The sequence below is a fragment of the Euprymna scolopes genome, chromosome 7 (genome assembly GCF_053919585.1).
Source record: "Euprymna scolopes isolate OS-2025 chromosome 7, ASM5391958v1, whole genome shotgun sequence".
NCBI lineage: Eukaryota > Metazoa > Mollusca > Cephalopoda > Sepiida > Sepiolidae > Euprymna > Euprymna scolopes.
The window spans coordinates 152,548,511-152,560,789 of record NC_136488.1 but is presented as its reverse complement, the minus strand read 5'-3'; the positions used below and the strand labels follow the sequence as shown (position 1 = coordinate 152,560,789).

General features: G+C 35.7%; 1 protein-coding gene across 1 annotated transcript in view; it reads left to right on the top strand.

The window, feature by feature from the left end:
- LOC145280068 (monocarboxylate transporter 9-like) overlaps positions 1 to 12,279 on the top strand; it is a 204,220-nt gene that overhangs the window by 129,244 nt on the left and 62,697 nt on the right. The window lies entirely within an intron of this gene.

Genomic DNA, 12,279 nt, shown 5'->3' with positions numbered 1-12,279 from the left:
CTCGTGACGACCACCGGTTCTACGCATCCGTCAGATAACGTCATGACCTGATTTACTTTAAATAGTTGAAAAACTGATCAAATTTCATGTACGTCGCGTTAGCTCAGTTTGTTAGCGCTTTGGTTCGTTATCTAAACATTTTGGGTTCGAATCGTGGTATGAGATGTCTTCTTTTTTTTTCGATTTTTTAAATTTAAATATTGAACCAGTGTTATTTAAGCCATTTTTCACGTAACGTTCGTTTTTCTGTTTTGTTTTTTTTTACTTCGCTTATCCACCCCCGACCACACACCCAAAAACACCCAGGTACCCACCGATTTTTTAAATTTTAATATCGAAACAGGCTTATTTAAGCCATTTTTCACGTGTTCGTTTTCCTGTTTTGTTTTGTTTTTTGTTTTTTCGATTTTTACATTTAACATCGTTCGTTTGCCTTACGTTAGTTTTTTTTGTGTTTTTTCGATGTTTTGATTACCCCCCCCCGCTTAGGTTTTAACATTGTTTTCTTTTTTTACTTCGCTTATAACAAACAAACCTGGTCATTGACCTCATTTGCGCGCACCTATCAATTTGGTTCTTTCTTCCAGTAACTCATTCTGGCTGGCGGATTTTATTTTCAAACTTCGCCTCTGGGCTTCGGTTTCGATCCTACCAACTTTTACCCCCCCCCCCGGTTTCTTTTATATTCAACACCACACACACCTACAAACACCCGGACAACGCTAGTTAAACATAAAACGGGAAAACCACGAAGATTTGCTAAGCATAAAACACCGCCAAAAATGAGAAAAAGAAAAAGTGGACATATGAGTTACGACTTTTATATGGGTGACCACATGGTTAATTGATGAGATGAGTATTGACTGAAGAGAGCTTGATATGGATATCTAAAACGGTCCTAATTATCGGGCTTGAAACCGACGGTACCAATGACTTATCTCATCTAACAACTTTCTGTACACAAAATACAATATATATATATATATATATATATATATATATATATATATATATATATATATATATATATATATATTCTTAATTACAAGTGTTCTTTGCTTTGTATGTGTCATGTATGTAGTTCTTAATTCATCATTAAATATTATTTGCTGTACTTTGTTACGCCATTCAACTTGATGAATACATAAAAGAAAATCATCCAAATTGCACTTGCAAATTATCAGGTTAGATGTTTCTCTTCTCATTTAATTGCTAACTGTACTGTGCGCGCTTGTCATTTTAAACGAAACCAATTATATTTTCCATCATTTTAAACCCCACCAATTATGTTTTCCATTAATAGATCTTACATTTTATATCCTATATAATAAAACTTTTCCGCTGCATATGCAGTTTTAATAGGAAAACAAGCGAACACTTTCTAAACAAATCTTTAACACTCACCGGTTACAGCATTTCCTAAAGCGTGTTTCAATAAAGTATGCGTACCTATCACCCCGTTTTTTTATCACATTTATTCCAAAGTAACTGCTTCTCTCAAATACTTAATCCCACAAAAAAAAAACGATATCAATCTGTTTCACTTTCTATCTATTAAGTCCTCTCACTTATATCCCTTCACCATGTAACTTTCTTAAAAAGTTTAGTTATTTTTAAGCCACTGTTTATTATTTTCTTTTCTTTTAAATCATACTAATTCCAACATACTATAGTACATTACAAACGTAATAAACATGCTTTCATTTTCATTGTGAAATATATATATATATATATATATATATATATATATATATATATATATATATATATATATATATATATATTCGAAAAATAAGTGTCCACCGGAATGCTTCCTGTCTATTAATAATAATTTTCATCATTCCTCAGAACGCTTGAATAAATTAACGAACACCTCAAATCACATGCAAAATGGTGTCTTCGCCTTACTTCTATACTTGAAATCAGTAAAACATTTCGTATGTTTTGCGTTTTACTTGCCTATGCGATTATCGATTTTATTTTAATACATACATAATTTAAAACATGCTCAAGCATCGTATGTTATCCCTTAACATTGAATGTTATTCCTTAAAAATAATTAATCTTCAATAAAAAAAAAACATTATTAGTTACAACTTTTCAGTTAAAAAATAATGAGCACAGAATGGAACGATAAAACTGTCCACCTAAAAAACAATGTTTTATTTTAAATCTTTTATTGAAAAAATCAATTCAGATAACTTGATTATGTAGTAGAGCTGACAATCAGCCTCAATCACCGCCTCGATAAGTGTCCGGAACTGAGAGCATATCTTTTCCATAAGCGCTAGCGGGAACTCGACGAATACTCGGCGGATGGCGGTGATCAGGCGGACTGTGGGATTGAGGTTGGTTGTGTTCTCGACGTATAACCAAACAAAATAGTCCAGCAGGTTCAGGTCGGTGGAGGGGTGGGGTCTTTTGGAGAAAGGTACAAAGTCGTAGCACTCCTTTTGAAGCCAAGCCTTTGGACTTGTGGAGCGACGCTGAGTTCTGCTGCCACACCCAAGGTCTGCCAGGGGATTGTCACACTCTTCAGCTTTGATGTTGACTTTCAAGCTGAGTTCAAAGATATGATGTTGCCTTCACTTGAAACCACGCCAAAGACCATAACCGTGGCCAAAAAACTTTGTTTTTATCGAACGTTCCTGTTATTCGTGGCAATCCAGCGATGTATTTTGGGTGCTGGCAATGGTCCTATTGTCATAACTTGTATCGGTAGAGAGGATGGATTGTACAGCGTCGCATCCTCAACCTCGCTCGTTGATCATTGTGTCACTTTCTGACATGATAGAAGGTTTCTATCACCCCTACGGTAGTTGGCCAGGAATCAACATACTTCTTATTTTCTTCTTACTGCTTCCTTTTTGTTTCTTAATTGAAAAAAAATTATATACAAACAAGTCCTTCTCTTATTATATGAAATAGAAAATAAATCTTTAACAGTAATTCTATTAATAACTTTTGAATAACTTTTATTAAACCAAAAACAAACAGAAAAACTTTTTATACCTTTTTACGTTGAAGAATCAAAAAGACTGGGGCGATACCACTAAAACGAGCGACATTTTTTGCTCCAGAATTTATTTTTCTACATAGTCACCTTCTTTCTCAATGCACATTTCAAAGCTTCTTTTGATGTCTCGGTCGTACAAGTCCGGAACGCACTTTGTCACTCACATCTCTGTCGTCACTCTGAAATCGACGAATCCATCTCCTAACTGTGCTGATATTAATTGCATCGGCTTCGTAAACGTTCAACAGGCGCCGATGAATGTTGACTAGTTCAAATTTTTTTCTGCATGGAAGAATTCAATTATGTATGTCTGCTTGTGTGGTAATAAAAGTTATCAAATGCATTTGTGATGTTAGGCTGCATAAAAGTGTTGGTCAAAATCGCCTGTTCTTTATTTCGTCGGACTTTTTGGATTATCGATACTTATCGAAGACTTTCCGATAAAAAAAACTCTCTAAGAACACTTCCAGTTGTATAAAGTACATTTGTGTGAAATTTCATAAAAATCGGTCCAGCCGTATTGGAGCAGAAAGGAAACGAACTTACACACAAAGTTTATATATATATATATATATATATATATATATATATATATATATATATATATATATAGAGAGAGAGAGAGAGAGAGAGAGAGAGAGAGAGAGAGAGAGAGAGAGTTTGATGTTCATATATTCAATACTTCACTTTTTGTTTGTATATCGATTTGGAACTGCAGATTTGAGCGAAGTGGCCTTTTTAAGGCAGTTCATGCACTCCTGTCCCTATTAGTGGGGCACGCCAAGTGTGTTACCTGATTCCGCAACAGTAACAGGCCTGTCTGCCATATTTATTTTGTCCATCACGTGATCGGCGTCTCAGGGTAGAATGGAGGCTGCTGTTTCGTGTGTATCTGTGGTGGCGTTCTCTTGTCGCTGTATCGATCCACCACTCCGATCTTTACAAACATTACAAATCAAAAAAAGCACTTTTTTTCCAAAAACGTAAACGTTAAGCTGTGGCGACTGAAATCCAAAGCGATTTCTACAAACACTAAAAAGCAAAAGGCTCTAATTGCCCACCCTCATCTTTTCTTCACTTCATTTGAATTTGTTTTCTTCTTAACTTTCTAAAGCAAGTTTCTAAAGCAAGAACATGTGAACTTCAAATGTTTTCTAACCAACGCAAATCATTTCAAATCCCAAAAATAACGAGTCTTTATAAAATTGGTAAGCCAGTGCAAAGTTAGAAATTCCCACAAGAACAGTGACTAAATGAGATTTTTGACAGAGAACTCTCAAGCCGGTCTTAGTAACGATGGACTCCAGAACAACATCCTCCCCCGTACCTTTGGGTCGGAGGAGATGGAAAAAGAGCATATTTCTACACGCTAGCAAAAGTTTGGCGACTACCCACTAACACCCACTAACAAGAACAAGGGAAACCAACGCACACACATACATAATGCCATGCTGCAAAATACTCAATACATATATTACTTATAAAAATTCTGTGCATGTGCAACCGCCATTTCTTTATATACTATGATAAATATGATAAATATGCATATGAAATCGGAGAAGGTTTGGCCAGAAGGCATAAAGGAATGGCGGTTGCATACAAAATCGGGGAAGGTTGTTTGTAGTAGTATGAGTATAGTGTGGTGGTGGTGGTGGTGGTTGTAGTAGTAGTTGTAGTTGTCTTCTTGCACCCTTTTAACTTACTTCTCAATTCAGTCCTTAAAAAAAAACACGAACATGATTGCACAGGACATTTACAGTAGTTATTTAATATCAATATTCAGATATAATTCTGATAATTTCTCCAAATAATTACAATTATTAACTAAAAATATTACAGATAATAATGAACTCTTTCATTCACTATAAATACCGGGAGAATATGTCTCTCTGCAGTTATGCTCGAGTCATGCACTCGTAGCGATCAAACTTATTGAAGGAGTGCTGGAATGTTCTTTCTAACGTATCTTCCTTTAATTGCTGTAACTACTTTTCTGTTAGCAGCGTAAGATTGAAATTCTTAAAGTCGTATTTACAAAGACACTTTTTAAACATGGAAGACTTAAAGTCTAGTTCGAATTTGTAAAATTCAAAATGGATCAGCAGCTAAAAAACTAAGAAAAATAAAAACTTCAAATGAAACAACAACAAAAAAACGAAGAAACAACAACAGCAAAGAATGAAGAAACGTTTGAGAAATTATTATTAGTGTAAAATAGGAGTCAAAATACTGAGAATGAAAATGTTTTTTCACAAAATGCTATTTTGAGTGTATATGACAAGCTTACTTGTTCCTCAGATGAGGATAAAACCTTCGCTAAATATATCAAAAGGTATGATGATCTATATAAAATAGATTGTTAAAAATAGGCAGATTCTAAAAAGTTTGCTTACTACTCCGAAAATTACGTACTACTGAATATAACTTATAAGTTCATGGATTATATTCTACCATGAAAGACAAGCGGTCTGACTTTTCCTGAGGCTGTTAACAAAACAGTTTAGCCCCAAAAAAGTCATTGTTCCAGAAAAGGTGGAAATGTCTGAACTTATCAAGAAAAGACAATGAAAACTACTCAATGTGTGCATCAATCATAAGTAAAGACTGTTACGATTTACAACTTGCTGAACTTAACGCGGATAATTTTAAATGCTTTATATTCGTGCGAGGACTAGTATTTTCGAAGGGTGTAGAAATTGGACGTAGAATGCTAAGTTGGAATTAGAACTAAACTTAAAGCTACAAAAATAAGCTGAAGATTTCCAAAGACTTATAAGTATCAAGCAAGACTATAAAAATGTTGAAGAGTCGGCTATTGGATATTGCTCACATAAGGAAGATACGCCAGAAAGAACATTCCAACACTCCTTCAAAAACAAGTCAAACTAAAAAGAAAGATTTTTATCAATCTACTACAAAGACAAGTCACTTCAATGAAAGCTAGGAAAAGGCCATCTAGTCACTGTTGCCGTTGTGTAGTGCTTCATTAGTTTAGAGATTGTTCAACCCGTGTTAAAACCTGTTTGACATATAATAAAGTTGGACATAACGAACGAATAAAGGAAATAAACGTTGGGTTAAATCAACAAGAATAGGACGGCACAAATATAAAGTACGTAAAAATCCCGAATTAAAATGTCAAATTACAATTAGACTCGGGGTTCGATTTGTCCATAATAATATGTGAAAATAGTTGAATAAACCAATCATGTTAAATACTAACAAAATTGGCAGTTTGGAATGCCAGTCAAGCATAAAACGTTACTTTCACTGGAGTTACAAAAAATTAATATAGATTAATAATGACAACTTATTTGGCACAGACTGGATGCTATAATTCATATCTCTGGGATTTACGATCAACTCTTTTGCCAGAAAATAAAATGTCTGATGGCTGAGCCAGAAAAACTAGGTATCTTTAGCAGTGCTAGAGAAAATAAACGAGGAATTAGACAAATTAATACGGACTGGTATTTTATCAAAAGGTGAGTATAGCCACCGAGCAGCACGTACTATGTAAAAGTTCGCATTTGTGCCGATTTCTCTACCGGTTTAAGTGTTGTATTCAAGAATTATCACCATCCACTTCCCAAACCTTTTTTTTTTTTTACAAAATTAAATGAAGGAAAATACTTTTCAAAGCTTAGCGATGTTTACTTCCTAATGAAAGTTATGAACACATGCTGAGCGAATTTGATTTTACAATCGTTCACCTGAATGACATCTTAATAATAAGTAAAAGGGACAACACCGAGAACACGCCAACAAATGCAGAACTATAGGTTCAAAATAAAAGAAAGAAAATGTTATTTTTTCATGAAACAAATAAAATATATGGGGTATATAATAGATAACGGGTTGCTGCAATTGAGGATATGCCGCCTCCTGAAAATCTTACATCCCTACAGATTTTCTTGGAATTAGCAAACTATTATCAATCTTTCATTCTTAACGCAGAGAACCTAAAAAAAAATACTCCCGGATTGGAAAGGATGCACTGGAATCCTCTTCTCAGTCACGGCATCTCATCGTTATATTCAAGGAAGATATTTTACATTACAAACGGACAATAAACTGTTACCCACTATTTTCTGTAAAAATAGAATAGCCTATCACTATACTCATAGCAAATAGACTGCAGAGATGAGGGGGCGATTCTACTGAACTGTAATTTTAAAACGGAATACCTCTCATCAAAGCAAAAATGGCATGAAAATGGATTATCCAGACTGGTTCCGAAACATAGAGATCTATAGCCGCCTAAACTCGCTACAATCACAAGCAGAAGTTGATTCTCGCGGCTCGAGATTTGAAATCCATTTTCTTCCTGGCTTGTCCAATCACAATCCAGCTCTCAATCACGTGACCGAGTATATAAAAGGCGAAATCTAAAACTCTTATTCTCTTTCTCTCTGCTCTGCCCAGCAGCACACATCGCCAGGGAGCTTCTGCCCCCAGCCGAATGTGAGTACAACAAGCTAACAATGGCTCTCTTCAAACTTGCTTCCACATGCACTCCACACACGTACTCTTTCCTACTACAAGGCATTAACCCTTTGCCCAGTCTCTACTATCGGACGCACACTCCTACATATGTAAACACACTGAAGACTGACTACTAGCTATAAACACATGTAATCAGAACTGAACCATTTTCTCCTTCAACAGGCCTGACTAAAGTTTAATCTTCGTCTCCACATCAGGAACTCTTTTCACGACTACTACTACTACAATACAACACTGGATTCTTCTACTAACCCGTTTCTCTCGCGTACACGCTACTAATGAAGATGACAAATAAAGTTGTTTATTAAACGTTAATATGAGTCTTATTTCGTTGTCTTCATTTTTAACTAAAGAACCATTAGAAGATTCCGTGATCGCATCTCTGCAAACTGATGGAGAAATAAAGACGAGTGTGTACAACACAATAAGAGAACTACTTATTTAATGAAAAGAGAACTACTTAATTAATGAAAACGAAAATCTCAAAGAAGGACACACAGATTTAAGACAATTTCTTGTTGCGTGACGAGATACTTCTGTACAGCGAGATAGTCGTCATTTCAAAAGTTATACAGAAAAGAATCCTGGATTTTCATGTCAGCCATCCAGAGATAAATAGAATGTAAAATCTTATGAGTAACATTTTAACAGCCTAAAATGAATCAGGACTTTGAGAATATAGTGAAAACATGCAAACGTTGCGCCTTACTGGCAAAAGCGCCCCTGATTAAACATAGCCTATGGTCAAAAACGGATCGCCCTTGGTCAAGAATTACATGTGGACTTTGCGGGTCAATTAGTAGTGTTCTACTATCTTATAATAGATATTTTTTTAATGATCGGGAAGTTTTAGATGTAAAAAGCCTACAGAGGTGACGATAAACTTCCTGCATTAATTATTCACCCGGTTTGGGGTCGATTGTCTGATCAGCGATTGCAGAACTCAATTGACGTCCACAAATTTTAAGAAATTTTCTGAAACTTTCCAAATAAAACGTGTCATCTAAGACCAAACAAATAAGCAGAACACTTTGTCAACATCCGTATTATTTGGATTCATCGAACTATTGTTCTCATCTTGTGAGATTTTTACAACATTTTAATTTATGTAACCTCCGACCTTCTTCAGGCGTATCTTGTCGAACTCAGGAATGTTTCTGTCGAACTCGAGAATTTGGATAGAATTTCGAGCGGAACCCTTCCGTCCAAATTCCCGAGTTGGACAAGATACACCTAAAGAAGGCCGGAGGTTACATCGACTGAAACGTTGTGAAAATGACACTCAAGCTGGGAATAGTAGTCCGATGAATTCAAATAATACGAATAACCAATCCTCATCTCAAAAATTCAGAAACTATGTTAACACCTTGAAAAGATTAAAAAAAAAAAAAAAAAACTAGCGGCACGCTCACGGAAAAGGCTTTACAGCAGTTTTTACAAGTGTATAAGATAACGACAACCGCTAACATGCCATCTTCATTATCTGAATCGATGTTTGCGCGAAAAATTAAATCGGTGTTTGAAAAACTGTTGCTTAAACAAAGGAAACATGAGCGAATTAATATTATATATTCGCTGCGTCCGGTTGTTCAAATGTGCTTTTCAATCTATATAATTTCTAAATCTACTTTTGCCACTGGTCTACGATGTATACACACTGACAGCGAGTAAAACACAACACAGCTGCTCTATAAAATAATATTTTGTTTTATTTCACACCGACAACAGTTTTAGATTTCCAGTTGTGACAGATGTTTTATATCAGTAAAGGCGCGTGATATTGTGGATGTTTGGCGGTTAAGAATGTGTTAATTTGTTCTTTGTGACTGACTGCCTCGCTTTCTGTTTGTGTCGATTTATATAAACATTCTTTACTCCTGAAATGTTCAATATTTCTCATTGTTTATTGTTTCGTATATTTTGACCGATATCCTCTGACATATTTTTGGCCAAATCATGCATTCGAATAGGCAATGGTGGAAAGTCCCGCATTCCTCAAATGGAATCAATGTGCATGTGGGCACCATTATGAATGCGTTTCCTCCCAGGGTCACCAGCCAAATATCCAGCACTACTATAGTACCAATAAAACAGTACAACTCAGATGAAAAGGTATTTTTCAAGATATTTACAGACAACGTACCCTTCTGGTAACATAGTACTATAGAGAAAAGGATCAGTAATATGGTTTACATAATCTGATGCCTTCTGTTCTCGTATAAGAGGCGTCTTAATTAAATCAGAAAGCAGCTGTCGGATGATACCGATGGTGCGCCACAAGATGTAGTGATGGACTCTATTTACGACACAATCACGTTGACACACCGGTTCTCGCTAGATCACCCAATGTTAAGCAATGATAAGCTTGGCCAGTACCAGATGGGTGACCATTTGGGAATGCTAGGCGCTGTATGTACAGCACCGAGTTGTAGAAATTCCTAGGTTTGTATCTGGGGGCGCATTTAACTCACTGGGGGAGAATCAAGACGGGAAGCAACGGTAAACTACCATCTTTACGTTGTCTTTCGTAGATTACCATAACTCTACAATTTGGAGAGCCGTGGTAGCCAATGCTGTTAAAACAGCAGGGCCGCTGCATGCATGATCTAGAGATATCTCAAACAGCCTCAGAACAGTGTCGCTCAAAAGAAAACAAAAGTTGGCGGACCTTATCGATCTAAATAGAAAACAATATTGATGTAACGTTACACATGTTTACACGCGCGTTAACATGTAGACCCAACTCATTGTAGACTCCGTCGCAAAGGAGACAAAGGCAAGGACAGCAATTCAACTAGCTGTTTCAGGTTATAAGAAAATCTCTTTATTCCTCATTCTCCCGTCACACGTGACTTCTCGTTACGACTGTGACGTTACTCACGTCTCTCCAACGTGATCGTGATCCTCTCGAACGTGATCCCTGGAATTCGCACACGTTCTTCTTTTTATATCTTCTTTTTTTTCCTTGCTGTGACGTCACTTCACACACGGCTCGGCGTTTGCATACAGTGGCCATACGCGCGTCTGCGCCCTGTTACATAAAGATCCATGTAAAATTATGATTTGGGATGGGATGTCATGATGCCCAACATTACAGATAATAATGAACTCTTCTACACACTATCAATACCGGGAGAATTTGCCTCTCTGTGGCTATGCTCAAGTGTTGCACTCGTGGATGTCAGACGTTCTCTATTTGCACTAAATACTGAGTTGTGTCTTTTTTCCCGGACCCTTACGAGACCACAACAAAAGCTGAAGCTCATGACAGACTATAGTCTAGAGTGATCCAAAAGTTCTTTTTTCATTAGCTGCTACACCGAGGTGTATGGTAAGGGGCGCGACTCATTTTCCACGATTATTCAACTTGACCTTCGCTCAAAAATCCACCAAAAGTTAGAACATATTTGGTTTAAAGTCTATTTTACATATTGGTACATGTTTAATGACTTCTGTTTTTTTTAAATCTCTGACCTGGTCTTTATTGATCCCTCTTTCTCTTAAATCTACTCTTATCACTTTCGTAAAGATTACCCTTGTCCTTTCCCAGTCAACTAACTCTGCTTTCTAGTTATTTAAATATACTCACCCAATAACTATCATCTATTCTTGCAGTGTTACCAACCCAACGAAGTCTCCTGGATTAATGATTACGCTGTGCAACACTAAAAAAAAAGGCACAGAACATCTGTGGCCATCTTTATATGCACAATGGCATGGAAAATACATGTCTGATCTTCTTTCTATCGAGAATTGCGTACCTTTTTTTTTTTTTTTTTTGTAAAATTGTCACTTTTGATAATTTTGCTGAGAATCTTAGTGATGTGAGTGCTGAACATGGTGAGAGATTCCATCAGGATATTTCAGTGATGAAGAAACGTTTCAAAAGAAAAATGGAATCCTCACATGTTTTGGCAGATTACCGCTGAAATATAAAAAGAGAAATTTTGATATTCAACACAAGATGGTTAACGGGACAAATGTTGTTTAAACTGACAATTTTCTGTTTTTCCGTCCATAACAAATGATAATAAAATATTATTTATAGTACTTGAGAACGGTGCCTAATCTAGAGAAATAAAGGTTAGAATTAGTGTCTGCATATTTTTCTTACACCAAAAGAAGTTTTGTGTACTTTTTTAAAAACGGTAAATTTATTGCACATTGTTTTTTTACATGAAACTGATGAACTGATTATCTTTCTTCTAAACGTATTAATTGCATCTAAATTGGACAAAAAAGTTGCGCTTTTATCACACACGGGTACTGTCATTTAAATCCAACAAAATTTCTGATTCACTATCGTTTAAATCGTCTAAGAAATAATGATATTAGCGGGGAAGGGATGGGGGGAACCACGTATGTGATTGCGCATTTTAAATGCATCAGCACCAATTAAGACCTTCGTGCTTTGTTTTGTTTTTAGATATGTGTTTTAACCGCAAAATCTAAAAAAAAAAAAAAAAAAAAAAAACGTTGCATATGTCCACTTTGCAAAGGTCAAGGGAGACATAAAAGCAAACATTGTCTCACACACACACACACACACACACACACACACACACAAACATACATACATACATACATACATACATACATATATATATATATATATATATATATATATATATATATATATATATATATATATATATATATAATTCGTGATTTATTTAAGAAGCGCGTCAAATTAATAAAATACATTTTAACGGGTTGTTTTAAGCGAAAAAGTCATCAGTTTTCCTGCGACAAATATT